The sequence below is a fragment of the Podarcis melisellensis genome (genome assembly GCF_964234715.1).
Source record: "Podarcis melisellensis genome assembly, chromosome: 4".
NCBI classification, from domain to species: domain Eukaryota; kingdom Metazoa; phylum Chordata; class Lepidosauria; order Squamata; family Lacertidae; genus Podarcis; species Podarcis melisellensis.
Window position 1 is genome coordinate 45033699 of NC_138531.1, and position 22653 is coordinate 45056351.

General features: G+C 40.2%; 1 protein-coding gene across 11 annotated transcripts in view; it reads right to left on the minus strand.

Annotated features, from left to right (window-relative positions):
* The window catches only part of DMD (dystrophin), a 1007479-nt gene that overhangs the window by 473490 nt on the left and 511336 nt on the right, over positions 1-22653 (minus strand). The window lies entirely within an intron of this gene.

The window sequence follows — 22653 nt, forward strand, 5'->3', positions numbered from 1 at the left end:
GTACACATGCATTGTCAGTACTTAATTGGCACAACAGAATCAACTAATTTTAGAAGGTGGGGGTAAACACAAAAGGAAACACATAGGGAAAGACCAAAGTTGTTTCTCACATACAAATTCAAATACATGTGGGTGTTGAATACTGTACTCCAATTCAAACGGTCAGAACGTGGATTAACACCTAAATAAAGCTCGAACGATAAGCTGTTTACTGCCGTTTTCATTGTTATATCCAAGTCATAGTTGGAGTGATCAGGTCTGAATTAATTTGTAAACTAAACATAGTTCATACTTTTGCTTTCAATAACCTCAATAGCAACACACCAGATTTCAAATTTCCCAGCAAGCTTTCTTCCCATTTCAGAACAATGATAAAGAGATGTGCTTGAAAGCATTTAGTCTGAATGCTAGAATTAAAAGCATCCGTTATCATTTCCCTAGAGAAAATGAAGCGAACACAACTAATTAAATACATTATATGGAAGAATGCAACACAGCACAACTCCCTAGTCCTAAACAGGCATAAATGTCATTGGCAATAAACTTTTAAATTTCTCAACTTGTCAAAAATTAATTATTAAAAATCCTATAATAAAGCAAGTTCCAAATCATATACTTTACATGAAAATCACATAGACCTAGTTTATGATGGGCTTAATTAATATTTCTAGGACATAGAGGACAAAAGGTTCATAACTCATGCTGAATTCTGATGATGTGTGCTATACAGTACTAATATTCAGAAGTCACAAATGCACAAAGCCAATATATATTTACCTTCTCCATTGTGATAGTAATGTGGTGACAAACGACTGTTATTGTCATTTCCCTTAACTATCTAATGTGCACTTCCACAAAATTTACTCCCTTGGGATATGAACATTCCAAGCATTAGTACGTAGTCAACATTACAGGTAAATATTTACTGTCTTTTGCATTAATTTATAACCACTTCCTTATCCATTGCTTTCATTTTGCTACAAAACAAAATCTCTGAAGAATTAACTTTTGTTTCACTGAAAGAAATTTAGGATTTTGAGAGTACCAACTCCTGTGAGAGGTGTATATAGAGCAAAATGGCTCCAAGAACTCAGTTCTTTCCCTTTTTCATGTGAGCAAGAGGTGGTATACATCACACATTTTGCTCAGTTAGACAGACAGTAATGCACATTCATGATTTTCCTCTTTTATAAAAGCACATCCATTGCTTCTTTCTTCAGGATGTGTTTTCGACACATCAGTTACATTTGTCATGAGACATTGGTGGTATGTGCAGTATAGGGTTGGGAAGAAAAGAGGGGTGGGGGTGGTATGGCTTATGTTCTTTTACTTAGTGTATGCACGGAGGTTTTGTGTCAACTCACTTGGGTAGGTTCTCTTTCTATTCACTTGTTATGTTTCCTTGGTGGTGGGAGAGGTTGGGATGGTCTAGGGTGTGGCTGATTGTCTTTGGTTGGCTGCAGTGGGATTTGTTTGTGTGGGAGCATTGTTGGGTTAAGTTAGCCATACTGAATTATATGCTCTTGGTTGGTTTGTGTTGTTGTCTTGTTGGTCTGTGTATGTGATAAAGGGGAGCTGTGTATATGATAAAGGGGAGCTATACTGGACTGAAGGCGTTCTCTTCTATTTCTCCCTGTGTCAGTTTCAGTTTATTGGTTAGCTTTTCTAGTAAGGTTGTTTTCCATACCATGTTTATTTTTATCAGGTCCCTCCAGTGTCTGGCTATGATGTCTCTGGCTGTTGGGAGTAGATGGGTTGTGAGCTTTTTATTGTGTGACTGGGCATTGTTATCTTGGAAGATGTTCAGTAGAGCCAGTACTGGGGTGACTTCTAGTAGCTGTTTAGTTATTTTGCTTATTTCTTGCATGACTGTTGTCCAGAAGAGTTGGGTTTGGGGGCATTCCCACCACATGTGGGGGTATTCCTGGTATGAGCTTTCGTGTGCATGCACACTTCTTCAGATACACTGGTGTATTCTTCAGATACACTGGTGTATCCAGTGTATCTGAAGAAGTGTGCATGCACACGAAAGCTCATACCAAGAACTAACTTAGTTGGTCTTTAAGGTGCTACTGGAAGGATTTTTGTTTTGTTTTGTTTTGACTATGGCAGACCAACACGGCTACCTATCTGTATGTGGGGCTATGTGATTGTGGAAGTGCAGCCTCTCCAGCATTTTGGTGAGATGCCTGGGCTTATCGGCACCAGTTTCCATGGTGTTAGGTACCATCTGTAAGTGAGTTTGTTTATTGTGTATACCATTCCCTTGCCATGTCCCACTGTTGTTAGGAGAAGGTTTTCAAAGGTGGTCAAGGGCCTAGTGGCTGTTGATGTTACTACTGGATTGTTTAAGAGGGCGTGTAGTTGGTGGTGTGTTAGCCAGGGTATTTGGGTGTTCCCTAGTTTGCTTTATTTCTTGTGTCGATATGGGTTTGTAATTTTTGTAGCAGTCTGCTAGATGATATAGGCTTTTGGCTTGCCAGGTTTTTATCTGGATATTTTGTGCTGCATGGTGGAATGGTGTTTGGTGAGCCAGGGGGCATTCATGATATTATAAAAAGTAGTTGATTAAAGTATGAATCACCTGGAATTCATCCTACTCTATCTAGCTGACATGAACTCTGATAATCTGTGACACAAATCTTGGGTCAGTGTAAATGGCATCATTTACATTAGGTTAGGTGATATAAACACGTGATATTATCACTTTCACGTACACATTATATAGAAGTATCTAGTTCTCAATCACACCACTCCCCATGGAGGCTTATTTTCAGTTCTGTTCCTTTTTTGTTATCAGTCTAGTTTGATTGTTAAATGGTTGCCAGAGATGTGATCATGATTAGGGACAGCACTCAATTGATTCTATGGAAGTATATATAACAGAGCACTAATTAGCTTTAATGCCTGTATGCTAAAAACAAGGGCCTTGAAAAGGGAGTTTCTTGATTAGATCCTTAGATTATGTTTTAGTAGTTGCTAACGTATCAATAATTCACATATGTTTTTTCAGCTATCCTGAGCACACTTTTCAGTTGAATTGAATTGTATTCCTAACATTTGCATTATTAGATGAAGGCAAACTGGATCGTGCTAAATATATGGTAACATTATCCACCTACACATGAGTAACATCAACATTAGACAAAAAGCTGACGCATCATTAAATTTTTATCCATTTCCCCACTATGAATCTGAATGCACTTAGCAGTACAACCAATTTTGATTACCAGTGACATATGCATATTCAAGATTATGTGCAACATAGATATCCATCTGAGTCCACAAGTAATTTACTACATACAATCTGGTAGTTCTAAAATAAGTGCTGTTAAGTTAATGTCATTAGTTCGCACTAGCAATAACAGAGCTATGTAAAATTTACCAAACCAAGTAAAGTTTTTTGTTGTACAGCAACTTCAAAGTTATGTGTCTGCTCCTTCCTGAACTGGAAAATTTTCAGTGAGTATATCAAGCACTATGCTTTCTAGCTTCTCCAAAGATAAAAAAGAGCCAGAGAAGCCCTTGGACCTTCTCTGTAGAATTATAAAGCATGCTTTATACCTTTAAAAAATCTTTAAAAGTGTATGGATCTTTTAGGATTTTGCCTAATAAATGCAAACAGACATTCGACAGAATGTACAGAGTGGACTTGCTGGTTTATTTGTGTGGAAGTACTAATTGTTAGCAATACTGATCATTACTTTGTTTCTGCTTTAGTTGTTCCAGAAATGAGGTTTTACTGAGAAAACGTCACAAATCAGCAATGGAACAGTGGGCTGGTGAAGAGTTTTCAGAGGCGGGGTTGTGGAGCGAGTGGCTGTGCAAGGTGACCTCAGCTTCAAAGGAGGTAGAGAAAATAGAGAGATTGTTGTTTGAAAAACAGTCAAAGAGAATAAAGAGCCAAAGAGGGAGCGAAATTTACCTACCATTCCTTTAAGCTATGTTGAAAAACCATAGATCCAGTGGTGCATTAACGGACACCCAGCTGGAAGCTCAGAAAACAGTACTCACAAATGAGGGGGGGGGTAAGGAGATGCTCAGGAATATGGAGCAAGCTTCCATAAAGGCTGGCATGAAAAAGAGAATTGAATGGCAGCCAAGCACAAAATCATGAGAAAGGAAAGACAGACTCGGGGAAATTCTGGTAGGCCAAGGCAGTTATAGACTTGGCTGACTTGTTGAGCAGCAGAGCGGTCCTAGATAGGTCAGTTTTGAGGTGGCTGTGTACAATGTACTTTCTTAGAAAAGTCCCTTACAATCTCAGGGTTCCCTATGGCCAATCAATGTGGTAGTAATAGTGTGGTTTTTATTACATTAAATAGGAGGAATGTTTGGCATTAACAATCACGGTGCCACCCACATTAGCTGACTAGTAGATGAGGCTCCTCTTTTGTCCATGCAAATTTAGCCATGGCAACAGAACTTTGCTTTCCAGCAACAGTGATGTGTTGAAGTAGCCCTTAGAATTCTTACACCCATAACGTTCTTAACAGTGCAATACTGTACAGCAGAGCTTTCCAAGCTGTGTGTCAGCTGCAGTGTGTACGTGTGTCGCACGAATACTTCCCACCCTCCTCCCAGGGCTGGAAAGGGGTTAGTTTAACCCGTGGTTTGCTAGTAAAACTGTGCTGCGAAAATGATGCATGTCTAAAAAATGTGTCACCAACATGAAAAGTTTAGAAAGCTCTGCCATACAGTATGTATGTGACTGCTCAGAAGCAAGCCCCAGAGTTTAACTGGATTTACTCCAGATAAGAATGAATCGGGTTGCAGCCTAAACCCTACACATTATAAGCATGATCCAATCAAACATTCTATCAGTTTCAGTGAAACTGTGAAGTATGTACCATTGAAATAATGGGACTTTAAAATGCTTAACTGGTTGGATCACACTCTTCTTTTTTGGACATTTCTGCAGTAAACACAGAGGACCGTTATAGGAAGCATCATGATCTGTGCTTTCATTTATGTAATACTCATTTATATAATTCTCATTTTTTAAAATAAAAAAGGCAATGAAAATAATATGAACCATGCAGTTTCACAAGTCATAATTTTTGTTTTAATTCTTGAGGGTTAAGCCATGCCAGTTTCTCGCAAGAATAAAACATCCTGCGGCACCCTAAGTCGAACACATTTATTTTTGTATAACCTTTCATGGGGCAGAGTGCACTTCATCAGATGGTTAAAAAACAAAAACAAAATAGATATTCTTTCACAAAATCCGTTTGACTGCAATCATTTTTGTGTTTAAAGAACATCATGGGCCTGAAGATTATCAGTTGCCATGACAATAGTGTAAGCATCGGAGAACAAATAATGACCTGCCATCAAGAGATCAGAATCTGGGGAACGATACTAAGATCACTTTCATATCAGAATTTATGTGATTATTAGAAGCTTAAAAGAGTAGCCTGCATTTTCTCTATTGCTTTTCTGCTCCCTAGCCAAGTCTGCATACTCAACAGCTGCAAAAGGCAAGCCAGCAGTGTTAAGTACTTAAAACCCAATTTTAACAGGAAATAAAATAATAATAATATTGAAATACCCACCATATTTTTATGCTGGTTACAGCTTTAACATTTTTTCACATCCATTTCTGCTCACTGCATACACTATTTATCTGAAGATTAGGGATAGCTGTCTTTGGGGGTAGAAAGTTCCACTTTCTTTATTTCCACAATCTTGGGAAAAGGTGACTTACTTAAAATATACTGGCTCAGTATATGTGAAGACGGTTCTATATCAAGAAAAATATTGAGAACAATGCACTATTATTCTATAGCTCGAGAATAAGTCTAAGAATCTTCAGGGAACATCTCATCAGATGTGTATCAGGAAGTTTTTAATGTTTGATGTCTCACTGTGTTTTTATATTATATTGGAAGTTGTCCAGAGTAGCTGGGGCAACCCAGTTGGATGGGCGGGGTATAAGTAATAAATTTGCTGTTTGTTGTTATAATCCAATCTATTGGATTCTATTGGACAATCTATTGGACAATCCTGAGGTATGTATGCAAGTGAGAGATGGTTTCTATTTATATCTTTCATCTTTTATAATTATTTTCACTTATTTTGAACTCTGTTTTACCAGACTTGAATGTGCCGTCCACATAGGCCATTTAGTAAGCAAAATATAACCCACCATTCCGCTCATAAGTACAATGGTTTGCATCTATTGATATGACACAATATATGCTTTACCAGTTACAGCCAGTCACAGATTTGTTAGTTAGTGTAAACTCATTCTGAAATACTGAAAACTGTCCTTTGAGAGCCACAGAGTACAGAGGCTTTGTGCAAGAGATTATGTCACCACTCCCACTCTTACTGCTGCTGCCCCCAAACTCTACTCCCTCCGCCACTTCCCCACTCCATTTAACTTTTTTCATTGTTTTGCTATTGCATTTGCATCCTCAGAGTGAGGCATTCTGGGTGAGGTGGCTAAGAGACTGCCTGCATACCCATCCAGTGGATGTGAGGCAGATACAGAACTGACATTGTATGGAATTCAGTGTGCTTTTATTTCAGAAAACACTTCTGGAATGTAAATTTTATCTCATCACTTTTAATACTCTATGTAATGGTTCTAGGGGTTTGCTCGTGCGTAAGTTGCCGCCACTCCTGGCTAGATTACCTGGTTGAACCCATTCTGTCTGGACAGCCCTTCACTTTGTGGCTGTCTCAGTCGCTGGCAGAATCCGTCAGTGGGCGTTTCTTGAACTTCTTCCAGCAAAGAAGTTATTTGATGCCAAGTCTCCTCCTACTCTCCCTGCGCGGAAGTCTTATGCGCAGGGAGGGTGTGGGCAGCGGAGGACCCATGCTCTCCCCACTGGTCTCCGGTGAAGAGTCCTGGAGCCTCCTCTCCGATTCCCCCATCTACCCCCCTTCTCCACTGGTGTTACGCTGATTTCCTTCCCCAGCAGATGGGCTGCCTCTCTCCCTACTGGGACCCTCTCCGGCATCCCTCTGGAGCCTTCCCTCCACCTCTAGCTCCGATGGCAGTTCCCTGACACTCTATTTTATTAATGCTTTCGACTATTCTGTATTTTATTTTGCTGTAAATTGCCTTGAAATAGATGATTACAGACAATTCATCAACATTTTAAACAATAAATAAATGTTTTTAAAACTCAGGAAAAAGATTAAGTACTTTAAAGTAAGTTTCTAAGCTTACACAATCTTTCCAGTGCTGCAGGCCCTCTCTTGGCTACCACACCCAAATTCTTTGTTCTGAGGAAGAACTCATTTGGCCCTTCCTAAGAGGCTACAGCAAGGCTGGGACGAGCTGCAGGGGGCTGGTTGGATGGGCAGCTGGTGGTACTAGAAATAATGAAAGCTAAGAAGAATGAGACAGGAGCCCAAGGGCCACCAATCTGTCACTGCCTGAGCCTGCCACCTGAGACCATAGTCTCAGCTTGGTTCATTATAGTGCCAGCCCTGAAAGGTCATACTTATCCCTTATCCCCTAAAAATAAAATAGTGGCATCTACATCATTGGGAGAGTCTTTTGTACACAGCTATGTAATAGTCTGTGGGTATTAAAATGTGTATTTATAACTTGGTACAGTACACTGAGAGAGGGGCATAGAGGAGACAAGTGATATATATTCAAATGGCTTTCGGTTATTGCCTGGTTTGAAACATTACAGCCCAGGAGGCAATACAGTGTGGAGTATGTACAAGGCACCATCATGAGTCACGACAAAGAGTATTGGGAAATAGGCAAGATTTTTTCCTAATGCTTGCTGACAAAACTGGTAAATACTGAGGCACTTCTGGATTAAGCTGAGGGGAGTTCACTTGTCACTTCTACTGCACTGCCTCACTCATTCACTAGCTTAGATCACAGCTAGATCTATGTCACATACCTGAGAATTGCCTAGCCATTTGATGAATTACTGCAGGCATAACTGGTTTCCTGTCTCTGTTCCTGACTTTAGCTGATCATCCCTTATTAATGTCCAGCTCCCGATCCTGCCTGAGTTTTATATCCCATGGTGCATGGGGACTACAGCCTGATCTGGCAATAAAGCATTGTTCTCAGACCCTTTGTGCCAAGCAAGAGGAAACTACGAGCTCAAACTGCAGCAAAAATAGGTAATAAAACTGTTTCCAACTAGACAATGTTAGAGCAACTGGATCAACAATTTTGTAGAATCTCCAATGCTGAATCTATAATGTGACTGGTGATTTATTACCTAAGAAATACCACTACTAAATCAAGGTAACTATACTGATAAAAATATATAACTTGAATCTCCAAATATGATTTTAGGAATATGTTTTCCAGAATTTTGGATCTATTGGGGATAACCCACCATTTGCTATTCTATTTTTATTTTATGTCAGAACATTTATATACTGCCTGATTGAAATAAAACCCCAAGGCTCTTTACAAACAGAATAAAACAATAAAATTAGCTGCAAAAAACCCAAGTATTTAAAACATTAAAAATGATTAAAATAAACAGTAAGCTAAAACCAGATGAAAACAAATGGCAGCTCCTACATGTCTGGATAGGTTTGCCTAAACAAAAATGTTTTTAGCATGCACTGAAAAGAGTGCAGCAAAGTCAGGAAGTGCCATAATATGGATGCTAATGTTAAATAAGTTGGAGTTCTTGTTATTAAATATACCAAGAAAAAAGCACACCAAGAACTCAGGCCAATGTAAGTTCAATAGTGGGAGTGGTCCCTACTCACTATTCAATAGTCAATAGTAACAAAAACTGATCCATTCAAAAGTATGTATTCTGACAAGGATTACAAACTCAAATAGAGATTGCAAACTAACAGGGATTACAAACTCAAACTCATAAAGATATGTATAACACAATAATTCGTTACAGAATTAGGGAACAGAAACCGGTAGGTTCATATTAGTCCATAGTCAGATTTGACGTGAAGGTCTTAGTTTCAAACATAGAACAGAAGTCAGAAGTCAGTTATGGATTAGAAGCTAGGACAGGGCCCTATTTTGATGTATTCACCTTCATCAGCTAATTTTTAAAGGGTCGTGTAAGTTTGAAGACTTTCAGATAAATATATCCCGTTATTTTCTACGTTTCTCAGGGATAACAACTACATGTGGGCAGTGGCGTAGCGTGGGTTGTCAGCACCCGGGGCAAAGCAAGTAATTTGCACCCCCTAACCCATGGATTTGCGCCCCCTAACCCTAACCCCCAGATGTTGCGCCCGGTGCGGCCGGCCCCCCCTGCACCCCCCACGCTATGCCACTGCATGTGGGTAGATCAACGTGTATCTTGAGCTTCAGATACTATGGAGAAACTATGGACTGTCATTAGTATATCAATGACACCTTGCCCCAAATCTCCTAATGACTGCTTCCATAAGCTTCATATAGATATTGGAAATAAGATAATGCCCTGTAGCTCTCCAAAGCAAAATTGCCAGGGAGTTAAAAAGCACTCTCCCCAATGCTACTCTCTGGACTTGGTCCCGACAGTAGGATTGGAACCACTGTAATATGGTGCTCCCAATTCCTATTCCACGGAGCTGATACAGGAGAATACCATGATCCATGGTATCAAAAACAAAAGAGAAATTAAGCAAGAGGAGTGCAGTCTCTCTCTCCCTACTATGTCTTACAGAAATTGGGCTATATTTTATGTATAAAGAGGAAGTGCAGTTTCATTCATGCTTTTTTTAAAAATGGGAGTATCTATTCTGGATAAAGCTCAGAAATGTAAATTATCATGCACATTCCACCCCCCCATCCACATTTCAATGCTGGGGATCCAAAATTACAAGTGCTTTCTATCCGTGTTTAAATATTTAATTGACTGTCTTACAAAAAATCCCTAGGTGCTCCAGTAGTGCATAATAAAAGACCCCAGCCAGTCTTAATTATAGCTTATCATAGCTAGAAGTTCTTATTTCATGAATAATAAATGACAATTTTTAACAGCATATAATTGTACCATTGGCACCATATATTGTCTGAAAGTGCACTGATCTCTACAATCTTAAATATATTGCTTACTCTCTATGCAGGGTATACATTAAAACACACAGGGTCAAAACAGCAGATACCATGGCAAATTGCTGACATTGTTGACACAATACTGATCGCTGCCCCTAACAGAAGATCTCCATTTCTATACGAAAGCCTATAAATATTTGTATCCTGCTATCTCTCCAGTAGAAGTTCAGAAGAAGCTTGTCCCACTTTCCCAACATATACAATAAGTAGAACTTATAGAAGTAATGTAATGTCGAATAAAAGGAGATTTTAGTATTTGAAGTGGGAATGGGAACAACAACAACAACATACGACTACCTGCCCCAAAGTAAATTTCGAGGCCTTGGGGCAGGACAAGCCAAATATGAAGGGTGCTTTATGAATACACTCCAAGCCTTTTACAAATACTTCCAACAAGCTGAGCCTCAGTGCTCTTTTGATTCAAGCCCTCATAGCAGCTCCATCTATTTCAAGGCAAGTACAGTAGTAGGATACTTGTGCATTCTCAGTAGCTAACAGTACCTAGGAGTTTAGAATCTCATAAGTTTATTGGGAACCAATACATAATTATCCCCTCCACTTCTGCAGAGACACAAAGAGGTAGCTAATGTACTGCCCTCTAGATGTACGGCAGGTATAACAGCAACAACAACACATTGTTTTTGTTTTTACAAAAAACCAACCAAAGAAACAAGCAAACATAGGATATCATACTGCTTGATACTTAACTGGATATCAAATTATCCTGTTCTGCTTAAATCAGATTTATATACTTAAATTTGATAGAATATAAAGTTAGAAAACTGACATTTGTAAAACACACATTTAAGCAAATTACTGAAACCTTTGGATACATTGCAGTAATGTAGTTACAGCAGTGTAGTTCAGACTCCCTGGAAAAGACCCTGATGTTGGGAAAGATGGAGGGAACAAGGAGAAGGGGACGACAGAGGACAAGATGATTGGATAGTGTTCTCGAAGCTACCAGCATGAGTTTGACCAAACTGCGGGAGGCAGCGGAAGACAGGAGTGCCTGGCATGCTCTGGTCCATGGGGTCACGAAGAGTCAGACACGACTAAACGACTAAACAACAACAACGAAGTTCAGAAACTTCAGATAAAGAAGATACACAACTTCAGAAAGATTGTGAAAGAGCTTACATAAAGAGGGTTTTACAGTTTTGAATGCACTCAAGATCCTTTGTCTGCATCATACCAACTATTCCAGATTAGATTGTGTTAATGTAAAGTCTGGGGGAGTTTTCATCTCAGGAAAAATAGCTTATAATCAGAAACATTTTACGTCCATCAACATTGTCAAACTGTATTGAGTTGCATTCACTAACTATACAGGAAGAACTAGAAAGTGTACTAGATGTGTGCCCCCCATCTGTTTTGCACACACAAGACAAACAAAATGTTGTCATAGTCATTGAAAAGCCACACATTCAGACACTTTTAAAATAAAAAATAAAAAAGGCAAGAGAGAAACAGAAAGAGTTTGAACTAAATGCTGGTTTTGTCAAAAAGATACATGTGGTACATTTCTAGTTTTTCATGCACAGTACTGTGTCATGACACACTGGAGTTTAAATCATGGTTTGAACATTAAAAGACAAATAATACAAACTATTTTAATTTACCTAATATGCATGGATAATAACACCCATAGGCAGTGAGGTTTTTCTAGAAAAAGAGGTGCTGGAACTCACCCTGAACACCTCCCTTGTTCTCTTATAATGGCAGTAGTGCCCACCTGAGAGGTGCAGGAACTGGGTTCTGGTGAGGTCGATGAAAAAAATGCCCTGCCCATAGGCCTTATCTATCCTGTTATAGTAAATGTGGTGGTCAAAATATACAGCATGATTGGTGTGCGCAGTAACAGAAAAACTAGTTCTGTTATATCATCCAGGAAAATGCTCAGTAAAAATCAGGGAAAGCATTTTTTTTTATTTTTTTAAAAATGCTTTCTTACTTTTGAACATTGTCTCTTGGGTCAAGATTGAATGCTTTCCCTTCCTTACATGACAAACTACTCCACTTCCACTCCTGGGGGTTTTATAGAACTGCCAGAACACATTGATGGGATTATGCTCTTCTACTACATTACACTGTAACTAATTTATTCTACTTACTATAAATGTGCAAGTAAAATATGGAAACTCTAGAAAACCCTTGGAGATTTGCATATAAAAATCTGGAAATTTGCATATGTATATATTATAGATTCATTTCCTCCTCTTCCCATATTTTCAAAAGAGAAAGTGAGAATGAAGAAACATACTGTACATAGAAGACAGATTATTGTGCACTCATACAACAATATGGCAAGCTGCTACTTTTTAATATTCTAATCTAAATTGCAAAAGAGAGACACAATCAGCTTTTACAAATCTAGGCTCTTATATTGTTCACGTAAAAAGTTCATGTATCATTATAGACGTAATAGTTCCATACTTGGCACATTTGCATAATTACAGAACAATACGGTTTGTACTGAACACCTCTTGAGTCACGTAGGTGGGAATAAGAATACTGCTGAATTTGCTGATTCATTTCACAACATTACACAAGCATAATGAATTTACTCCAATATATTGTTACTATTGCATTTATAGTATGCAGAACTGGAAGTGTTTTAGGAAAAAAGCTGAACTTCTGTGGAATCCTATGTTAGGTTTGGGTCAGTTTACCTTTACACTGATTACACATAACATCCCTGCAGAAGAAGTGGCAAAAGTTACAACACATCGATTGGATTCAATGGAAAGTGCCAGATGATTGCTCCCACCAGCTCTTTTCTGAGGTCATGTCAGGTAAGAAGATTCAGAGCATACCACAACAAATATAGGTAAAAAAGGCAAAAGACCCCTGGATGGTTAAGTCCAGTCAAAGGTGACTACAGGGTTGCGGAGCTTATCTTGCTTTCAGGCTGAGGGAGTCAGCATTTGTCCACAGACAGCTTTCCGGGTTATGTGGTTAGCATGACTAAACCTCTTCTGGTGCAACGGAACACCGTGACGGAAACCAGAGTGCATGGAAACGCTGTTTGCTTTCCTGCCACAGTGGTACCTATTTATCTACTTGCACTGGCATGCTTTCGAATTGCTAGGTTGGCAGGAGCTGGGACAGAGCAACAGGAGCTCACCCCATCATGGGAATTTGAACCACCAACCTTCTGATCGACAAGCCCAAGGGGCTCAGTGGTTTAGACCACAGCACCACCCAGATTCCATCACAACTAATATACCGGGTACATACCCTAGAAATACAACACATATCCTAGTTCAAGATGTTCATCATTGGGCTACTACATCACCCTATGGAAGTGAGAACACATAGGGAAGAATCTTGGTCAAGGGAACTCTGGTGAAAAGGAGAATGTAGGGCAAAGCAGGCTCACTGTTCAAGCAATAAATAGCTGAATATTGTTTCGTGTGTGGGTGTGTGAGAGAGGAAGAGAGAGAATGAATGACAGACAAATAAGTAACACATCTCAGAAGACAAACATCCAGAAGGCATCCTCACTCCACAGCAGCAACCAAAATTACAAAAAGGCACCACACTCAAGTAATCAAGGAAGGGGCCTCAGTATTTGGTTTTATCCAGGGTTTTAAAGTAACAGTATATATTCCATGAAAACCACTTAGAGGCTGTACATAATTAAGCAATACATAAATCCTCTTATATAAAATAAATTTAAAATAAACGGGGAAAGGACTATGCCTCAAAATAGTACCCCTGCACACAGTCTATTATAGTTGTTGTTGTTGTTATTACTGTTGTTATGAAAGCCTTGCACTGCTTTCTGATATTTCCATAACCCCACTAGCTGGTCACACTTCCTGGTATGCCCAACGGAGGACAACATGATGTATCATCCTGTTCTGCAATCAGGTGGTAGTAGAGCTCCTCATACTCCAGTGAGTGGCTCCAGACTGCTCTTAAAAAATTATAAAGGATGAAGCCAAAATCAAACCCCCTTGCCACTTTGTATAGTCATTAAGTGTGGTATGCGTCACACTCTTCCTATTATCCTTCCTCTCACCAATTTTCAGGAACAGTTTCTTTTCACACCCCTAGAAAGATATGCATTTTAAACAGTTCCAACCTATGACTTTTTTCTATTTCACATTAGTTTTCTTTAAAACAAAAAACAATGGTTCGAACCAAAGGACTGGCAGTGACAATAGGAACAATGTATCATTCTTTCTTCTTAAAAGTGACCTTCAAACTTTGTTCAACTTCATCACAAAAAAATATGCATTGGGTTTTAGGGTGCTAAAAGCTCCAAGATATAGTAATTAATCTTCCCAGCTATGCTTTGATCTCACTTTGAATGAAAGTAGTTTTAGAAGGGCTCCTTCTGGAATTAAGCTTGAAGCCACAAGATTTGTGCATGATGAGGCAAGCAATTGAACTGGATCTCCTTCATTTCTACAGAAGCAGCTAGGTAATTTATCCTTCTATCCAAAATCATAAAGCAGGTCAAAACACTGAGCCATATGTTTTGATTCAAACATATGAAGAATGAGATGAATTGCTGTGGAATAGGGAACACCACATAAATGTTTCTTCGGGAGCGGGGAACCTGTTTAGCTCATAAAGGAGTTCTATCATCCAAGACTTGTTGTCTGAAAGCAGGATGCTTTAGTGAGTACTGTCCAAGTTGGCAGTCATCACCACCTCTGGTGGTAATGAATCCCATAGTTTAACTATACATAGTGTGAATAAATGTTTTCTTTTGGCTGTCCTGAATATCCCACAATTTAATTTCAAAAAACCCTATTTCTCTGGACTTTGCACTGTTTTATATATAGTGGTACCTCAGGTTAAATACTTAATTCGTTCCGGAGGTCCGTACTTAACCTGAAACTGTTCTTAACCTGAAGCACCACTTTAGCTAACAGGGCCTCCTGCTGCTGCCGCCACACCACCGGAGCATGATTTCTGTTCTTATCCTGAAGCAAAGTTCTTAACCCAAGGTACTATTTCTGGGTTAACGGAGTATATAACCTGAAGCGTATGTAACCTGAAGCATATGTAACCCGAGGTACCACTGTACCTATTTCATACTCCCTATTACTAAACTATAAAGTCACAAATGTTGCAACCATTCCACATATGGTAGTAGCTCCAGCCCCTTGATAATTTTGTGTGTATTTTTCTGCATGTTTTCTAGCCATGCAATATCCTTTGTGAAGTGAAGCAACCAAAACACATGACTACACAGTATTCCAAGCACGGTCACATTATGGATTTATATAAATGCATTATGATGTTGGCAGTTTGTTTTTTGATCCCTGTCATGGTTTTCCACATCTGTCACACAATGGGTCAAATTTTAATCAAGCTGTTCATTGAAACCCCAAGATCACTTTTCTAGTCAGACACGGGCCATGTTCGCGCATAAAGCTAAGCTAAATGTCAGAGCAGATCGTGGTTAAGAAGGAAAAAGTTCAGGTTCAGACGACATACTGAGCCAAAGCTTGACTTAGCTTATACAAAGAAGTTGCATGCTGCTTTCTGTAAGCCACATTTGTGTGGCCTTGGTAGGCCACAGTTTGACTTACTATGATGTGTGAACCAGACCACTTCCAGTCTAGATCACATTCGAAATTAGGATGTATTTATTTTGCCCCAATATGCATCACTTTCTTCTTGCTTGCATTGAATCTGCAAATTTAATTCCCATTTCCCCAATTTGGAAAAAACCTTTTTGAAGCACGGCACGCACAACTCTGTTTTGTTTTTACCCCCTGGAATAATTTGTGTTGTTAGCAAACTTAGCCACCACACTAGGTAAAGGTAAGGGTAAAGGATCCCTGACAGTCAAGTCCAGTCATGAACGACTCTGGGGTTGCAGCGCTCATCTCGCTTTACTGGCCGAGCGAGCCGACGTTTGTCTGCAGACAGTTTTTACAGATCATGTGGCCAGCATGACTAAGCCGCTTCTGGCGAAACCAGAGCAGCACATAGAAACGCCATTTACCTTCCCGCCGGGGTGGTACCTATTTATCTACTCGCACTTTGAGGTGTTTTCAAACTGCTAGGTTGGCAGAAGCAGGGACCGAACAACAGGAGCTCACCCCGTCGTGGGAATTCGAACCGCCAACCTTCCGATCAGCAAGCCCAAGGCTCAATGGTTTACACTACAGTGCCACCCCCTCTAGCCACCACACTATTCGTCTCTAATTCCATAAATACAATTGCATAAATACAACTACAAATGAGTATGTTTCACACAACCCATGTTTAACTTAACAAATCAATTATACTAATAACTGTTAAGTGACTTGGCTTCTCCTTCTCTCACCTATTTTATGCCAGCAGCCATAATATTAGGCTGAAGCAGAAGGAAGGATAGGAATCAGCAGGGTCACAGGAACGTAGTAACCTGCCTTATACTGAGTCAGACAATTAGTCTATTTAACTCAGTATTGTCTACACGGACTAGCAGCAGCTCTCCAGGATTTCAGACAGGAGTCCCCCCCCCCCCCAGCTGTAGTTGAAACTATTGAGGATTGAGTTTGGGAACTTCTGCATGCAACACAGATGCTGTACTACTGAGCTACAGTGGCGTAGCGTGGGGGGTGCAGGGGGGGCCGGCCGCACCGGGCGCAACATCTGGGGGTTAGGGTTAGGGGGCGCAAATCCATGGGTTAGGGGGTGCAAATTACTTGCCTTGCCCCGGGTGCTGACAACCCACACTACGCCACTGCTGAGCTATGATGTTTCCCCCAGCGAATAGTCATACCTTCATACTGAAAGACCAGCTGTTCCTTTCCCTAAATTTAACTGGTGCCCGAGTTTGCTTGTTGTTTTCTTCCCTTCTCATCTCTTCTTTCTTTCCTATTGACTTGTGTCTTTTACATTGTAAGCATGCTTGCAGGAACTATTTGTTTTTATTTACCCTATGTAAACTGCTCTGGAGCTTCTACAACCAAAGAGCTGGGTAAAAAGGCTTTACATAAATAAGCAAGTCACTATGAAGGAAAGTATTAATTGTCTAATCTCTCATGTTGTAAGTTTTTTATTATGTGCATAATCTGTTCACAATATCTGACTTCTACTATCACTGATGTTCTAAAAACTGGAACACACACAAAAGAAATTCAGACAATTAAAACTAAAATCTGCCTCTGTTTTTAGGAATATACCGTATTCAACATTGATGAGGGCTCATTTTAGATTGATGACTGCTGTGAGCCTGTAAAGTCAAACATATCATTCTTAGTTATATACTAAATCTATTATTTTGTTATAAAATAGATGTAAAAAATACAGGGCATTCCAAATAATAAAAATATTTATATTACATTTCATTATGCAGAGTTAGAAACTAATTGCAATTTTCTCTTACTGTATAGAACTTCCTTTACTAAACCAGCAGCAAATCCTGTAAAGCTTTTCACATCCTAAACTCCCTTTTTATGGTATTTTTGTTTCCTTTATATGCTAACAATATGGAAAATGTATTTCCTAGGAAGGGCAGGTGATTTGTGAAAAGAGAACAATTATATAATTACTGTAGACACATTTGTCACTCAGTCTAATCCTGAAATGAAAGAGAAAGGGTTCCTTTCAAACCGAACATTCACTGAACACCCATTCCTTTCATCTGGAGCATTCTCAAATAACTTACTTCAAGGAAACTACCCAAAGTCACAGGATTCACTGCCACAAATCATGTTCAGCCACACACAAGTGCATCTGTTAGGATCAAGGTGCTAGACAAAGCAAAAATCGTTGCTATGTTACAGTGATACTTTACAAAGTTTTCCAAAACAACATATAACCTGAAATAAATCCCTATTTTATGCCTCAGAATGGAGAATTCTGAGTAGAATCCTTAATTTACTTAAGCTCTCTTTCCCCACAAAACCAGATACTTCAAGCTATAGTGTTGCATAGGGGATGATGCAAGCATCCAAAAAGTCTGTTTGAATCCACAGACACCTTTGTGAGATGAGCTCAGGACCCTGCTCATTGCTTGCTGCAAGCAGTTGAGCATGGCACTGCTCACCACTGGGGAAATGTCCTTCTCCAAGGCAGAAAACAATATGAATAGCATCTTTTTGCCACAGGCAGGGGCGTCTTATCCATAGACGTTAGTGGCGCGGGGCGCCAGGGCACCAGAATTTGGAGGGCGCCACAGGCTGAGTGTCCGGGAAGGAGAGTCAGGGCACGCTCCCTTCCTCGCCCTGGAGCAGCCTGCTCCTCTCATCAGAGCGTGCTGTGTCCCCTCCCACCGGGGCTGCCTGGCGGGTGCAATTGGGGGCAGGCGTGTCTCTCCGGCCCCTCTCTGGCCACGTTACTACCTGCACGCCTCCCTGCAGAGTCTGCGAGCGGAGCAGGGAAGCGCCCTATGCAATACCGGCACTGAGCAAGGATGGGACAGCCGGCAAGCCACCTGATCTGCTTGCTGGCCCTCCTGTCGCATGGACTTCCCTGGACAGGGGGAGGTAAGGGGTCCCGGCTGCTTAGAGGGAGGCTTTGCAGGAGGGCACGGGAGGCCGTCTGGGCTGTGATCCGGACGCCTCTTACATGCAGCGCCGAGCGTGCGTCGGACCACGTGATGTAAATGAGCCGGACCGAGTGTCCCCCCCCCCTTAAAGAAGGTTGACAACTCTGGGAAACGGGGGCGGGTGGAGAAATATTTGCACCACGGTGCTGGATATGCTTAAGATGGCCCTGGCCACAGGGGATACTGTAATTTCAGTCCTTTCTTCAGTATGAAAGGTCTGCTCCACTGCCTCCCTTTGCTCCTCCACCAAGTGGCAGAGGCAGCAGAAGTGATGTCTGTTCCTCTGAGTGTCCATGAGTGTTTTCAAGCATTCATATACAGACCAAGTGATAAACAATGATCTTTTGTTAATGTTCACAGGGGTGTGCCACCTAGTGCTGAGGCAGAATGAAAAGTGATACGAAGTGATAAATGGTGCAACAGGGAGCAATGGGTTCAGGGAGATGACAAATTATTCAAAACCAACCATAGTTTACTAAATAAAAACATAAACTTTTATTGTGCTAGCCAAGGACATGGCATCTCGAAGTTCACTAAAACATAACATTAGAACTACAAGATTCCAATCAGGCCCAAAAGTACAGTGGTACCTCAGGTTAAGTACTTAATTCATTCCAGAGGTCCGTACTTAACTTGAAACTGTTCTTAACCTGAAGCACCACTTTAGCTAATGGGGCCTCCTGCTGCCGCTGCGCCGCCAGAACACGATTTCTGTTCTCATCCTGAAGCAAAGTTCTTAACCTGAAGCACTATTTCTGGGTTAGCGGAGTCTGTAACCTGAAGCATATATAACCTGAGGTACCACTGTACCATTCTATTAGCATGCACAACAACAAATTAAATATCATGAATCCACATTTGGAGGGATTAAGCCATTCTGCCACTGATACTAAGATAATGAGATAAACCTTTTCATTAGGCAATGGGATACCACCAAGAGGAAATCCTGTCCCTGAATTGGCTCCAGTGTGGAGTGACATATTGTGAAAACTCAACAGCTTACTATCTGCCAAGACTTTTATTAAAACAGCAAAACTGATGAAGATGAAACCCTGCTAAAAAAAACCTGACTAGCAAATCAAGTCTGACATAAGAAATTGTTTTTCATTGTATCCAAGGATTCCCTGCAATTCTATTTTTTTTAATCCCACTTATAAATTCACAGTCTTAAATAATATAAAATATTTTCTTTAGGTGATAAAGAAATAACTGGCTTTGTTTGAGACATAAATATGAAGCTATGAGAGTTAAAAACGTGGTGTGACATTTATGAGTCTCTTACAGTTGCATCAGGCAGAGCTGAGAAAGATTAATGCAGATTGTGAAATGAACATAAGGTTACAAAATCACTGCATCTTTTTGTAAAGTAAAGTTTATCCACAGGGGAAGCAGTATTATTTACAGTTGTATTGTCTAAACAATTTACAGCCCCATTGTTGACAATAACAACCCACTCATTCTGCAATGTCTAGCTGAACATTAGTCCACCACTGTGATGGATAACCTCAAGCTTAGGGGTCAAATATGACCCTTCATTACTCTCTATCTGCTCCTTGGATCTCTTCCAAGGCCATACCCCCCTCCTTAGCCACACGTACTCTCTCCAGGCCATACTGGTCCTGGTTTATACCCTTCTTGTGTGTTTTTGTCTGGTTTCTGTTCTTGAAGTCTGATAATGTTTTTTGCATGTATGGATAGAAAACAGAGGTTGTATGAGGAGAGAGAGAGAGAGGGGTGGGTGGGAGTGGGGGGGTGAGGGGAACCAGACTAATGTACAAATGTAAATTTCATATTCATTGCTCTGTCCACCTTTGCCTCTCACCCCATCCATCACTGGCATGCCACACACCCCCCTCGGAAGGTTGCTCATAAGAGAATGAGACCCACAGGCTGGGGGGGGGGGGGGAACCTACTGCTGTTCTGATTCAATGACTAACACTGCAATCCCATACATGTCTATTAAGAAGCAAGTTCCATTGAGTTCAACAGGGCTTAGTCCTTGGTGATGCATAAAGGTAGGGCTTACTTGTGGACATTTAAACCAAAATGCAAAAATCTCTGTAGATGGGGGTACTGGCCCCCCAAAGAGAGCACGGCCAGGAAATCCTGGATGTATGGCAACCCTAATTGCAGCTTAATGCACCTACCCACCCACATTACAATTAGAACAGGCTCCATCGGTGTAAGATTGGGTTTTTTCCTGGATAGTCTTGGATGTTGCTGGTGTCTAGCCCTCATGACCAGCATGGTCAATGATAATGGATGCTGGGAGTTGTATTTACCCCATTCTTGAAGGGCCAGTGTCCCCAACCTTGTTGTAAAATTTCTGAACAACTGAACAAAATATACCAATTTTCAAATTTTTTTAAAAAGGGATTTAAATTTTTAGATAAGGACAAAACACATAACTTTTGAATAAAGTTTCTCCAAGTAAGCAAGAGTCAAACACAATGTGCATCTTATTGAGGTACCAGTATGAAGAAGACAAAACATGGGATTTGATTAGCTCATGCAACTATTAATATAAGGAAAACATAGTGCTAGTGAAAAGAAAAAAATCCAAATCACCAATGACTAACCTATAAACATATTTTCTGATCTAATATTCTTAGTCCCCACAAGAACAAATTCAGTTACAACAAATAAGTTCAATAATTAGAATATGACACTCCTATTCCTTCATCTTAAACTATTATATGCCTAGCATGCCATATAACTGCTACTATTTAATATTCATAAAGCATTGAAAATAAGGAAAGCTGGGTGTGTGGCAGTCCAACAAATTATATCCTGCACCAAGTCTTTTAGAAAGAAAGGGGGAAAGTCTGTCACAGATGAATTAGTGGAAGCAAGCACTAACATTGCAATTAGAAACAAATTCTCAGATTTGTATCTGCATAAATGATTTGGGCAAGATTGCTATCTGACTGCATATCAATGAATCTTTTCCTGTTTACTATCCGATTTTTCTGCTTCCATGCTTTCTCCATTTTTGGCATGGTTAAGAAGGGCCTGGAAATCAGCCACATGGCTTAGCCTCAATCCAGTTAAGATTACTGTGATGTCTGTTGGCAAGGAGAAGCCTTTTGGGGAATTGGCATAGGTTATGGCTGGTGCATCAGTTAAGAGCACCAGCCCACCATCTCGCAAAGAATCTCATGATGCTGTTTCGTATAGTAGTTGTTCCTGGACCACAAGCACTTAGAAATAGCAAAGAAAGCTTATTCACCAAGCCAAATGATTCCATATCTTTCCCTGACATTATGATTAATAAAATAGTAACGTAATGAGGCAGTGCCTTCAGTAGCTCACAAGAAGATTTAGTCATTGAAGTAACTTGTGTAAAAGCAGCAGCCGACAGAACAGATACAAGATGGTGACACCTGGAAGGGGAGAGCTAATTCATGTTTTACAAGGAAACAGATAATCAAAGTAGGTTTGAGATTAGGGCACAACTCTAAGGAATGAAGGACAATGGAGATGAGCCAACCCCTATAATGATTAGGGTTGGGATTGGTGATTTTGAACACAAGGATAGTGTCTGTAGAATGCACAGGTGGGTCTCTCCTGCCATGCATTCCCCTCCAGCTGTAGAACAAATACATGGAAGTAGAACTTAACCTGATGGTCGTATCTTCAAGTTACTGGTCCCACTTCCTATGTAATACCTTCTTTCTTCCCTGTCTCTCTTGGAAAAATATTTAACTCCTAAGGCAGTAGGAGCCCATGCATTTTCAAAGGCACCAACACATGGGTTGCTGCTGTAGTAGTGATCCATATGCACCCAGGGAGGGGGAAAGAGAAGCCTACTTCCTGCAGTAGCTGCATCTACAATAGCCAGGTATGGAGAGGCACTGGAAATGAGTGAGTTATTATGAGGCAGAATACAGCGGAAAGTTCTTTTCCATCTCAGATTACAATCTGAAGCAGAGAAGTATTAGCAATATAGGCTTCTAATTCTTGCATCAGATTGGAAATTTGTACTAAAGGTTGTATTCCAAACAAAGGAATAATGAATTTTGTTGACAATTCTAATTGTTAATCACATTTTGCTGCTATTTGACCACAAAATATAAGCTAAGTATTTACCTTTGGTGAATTATGGTGCCCACTCTGACCTCATTATGCCAGTCTTGCT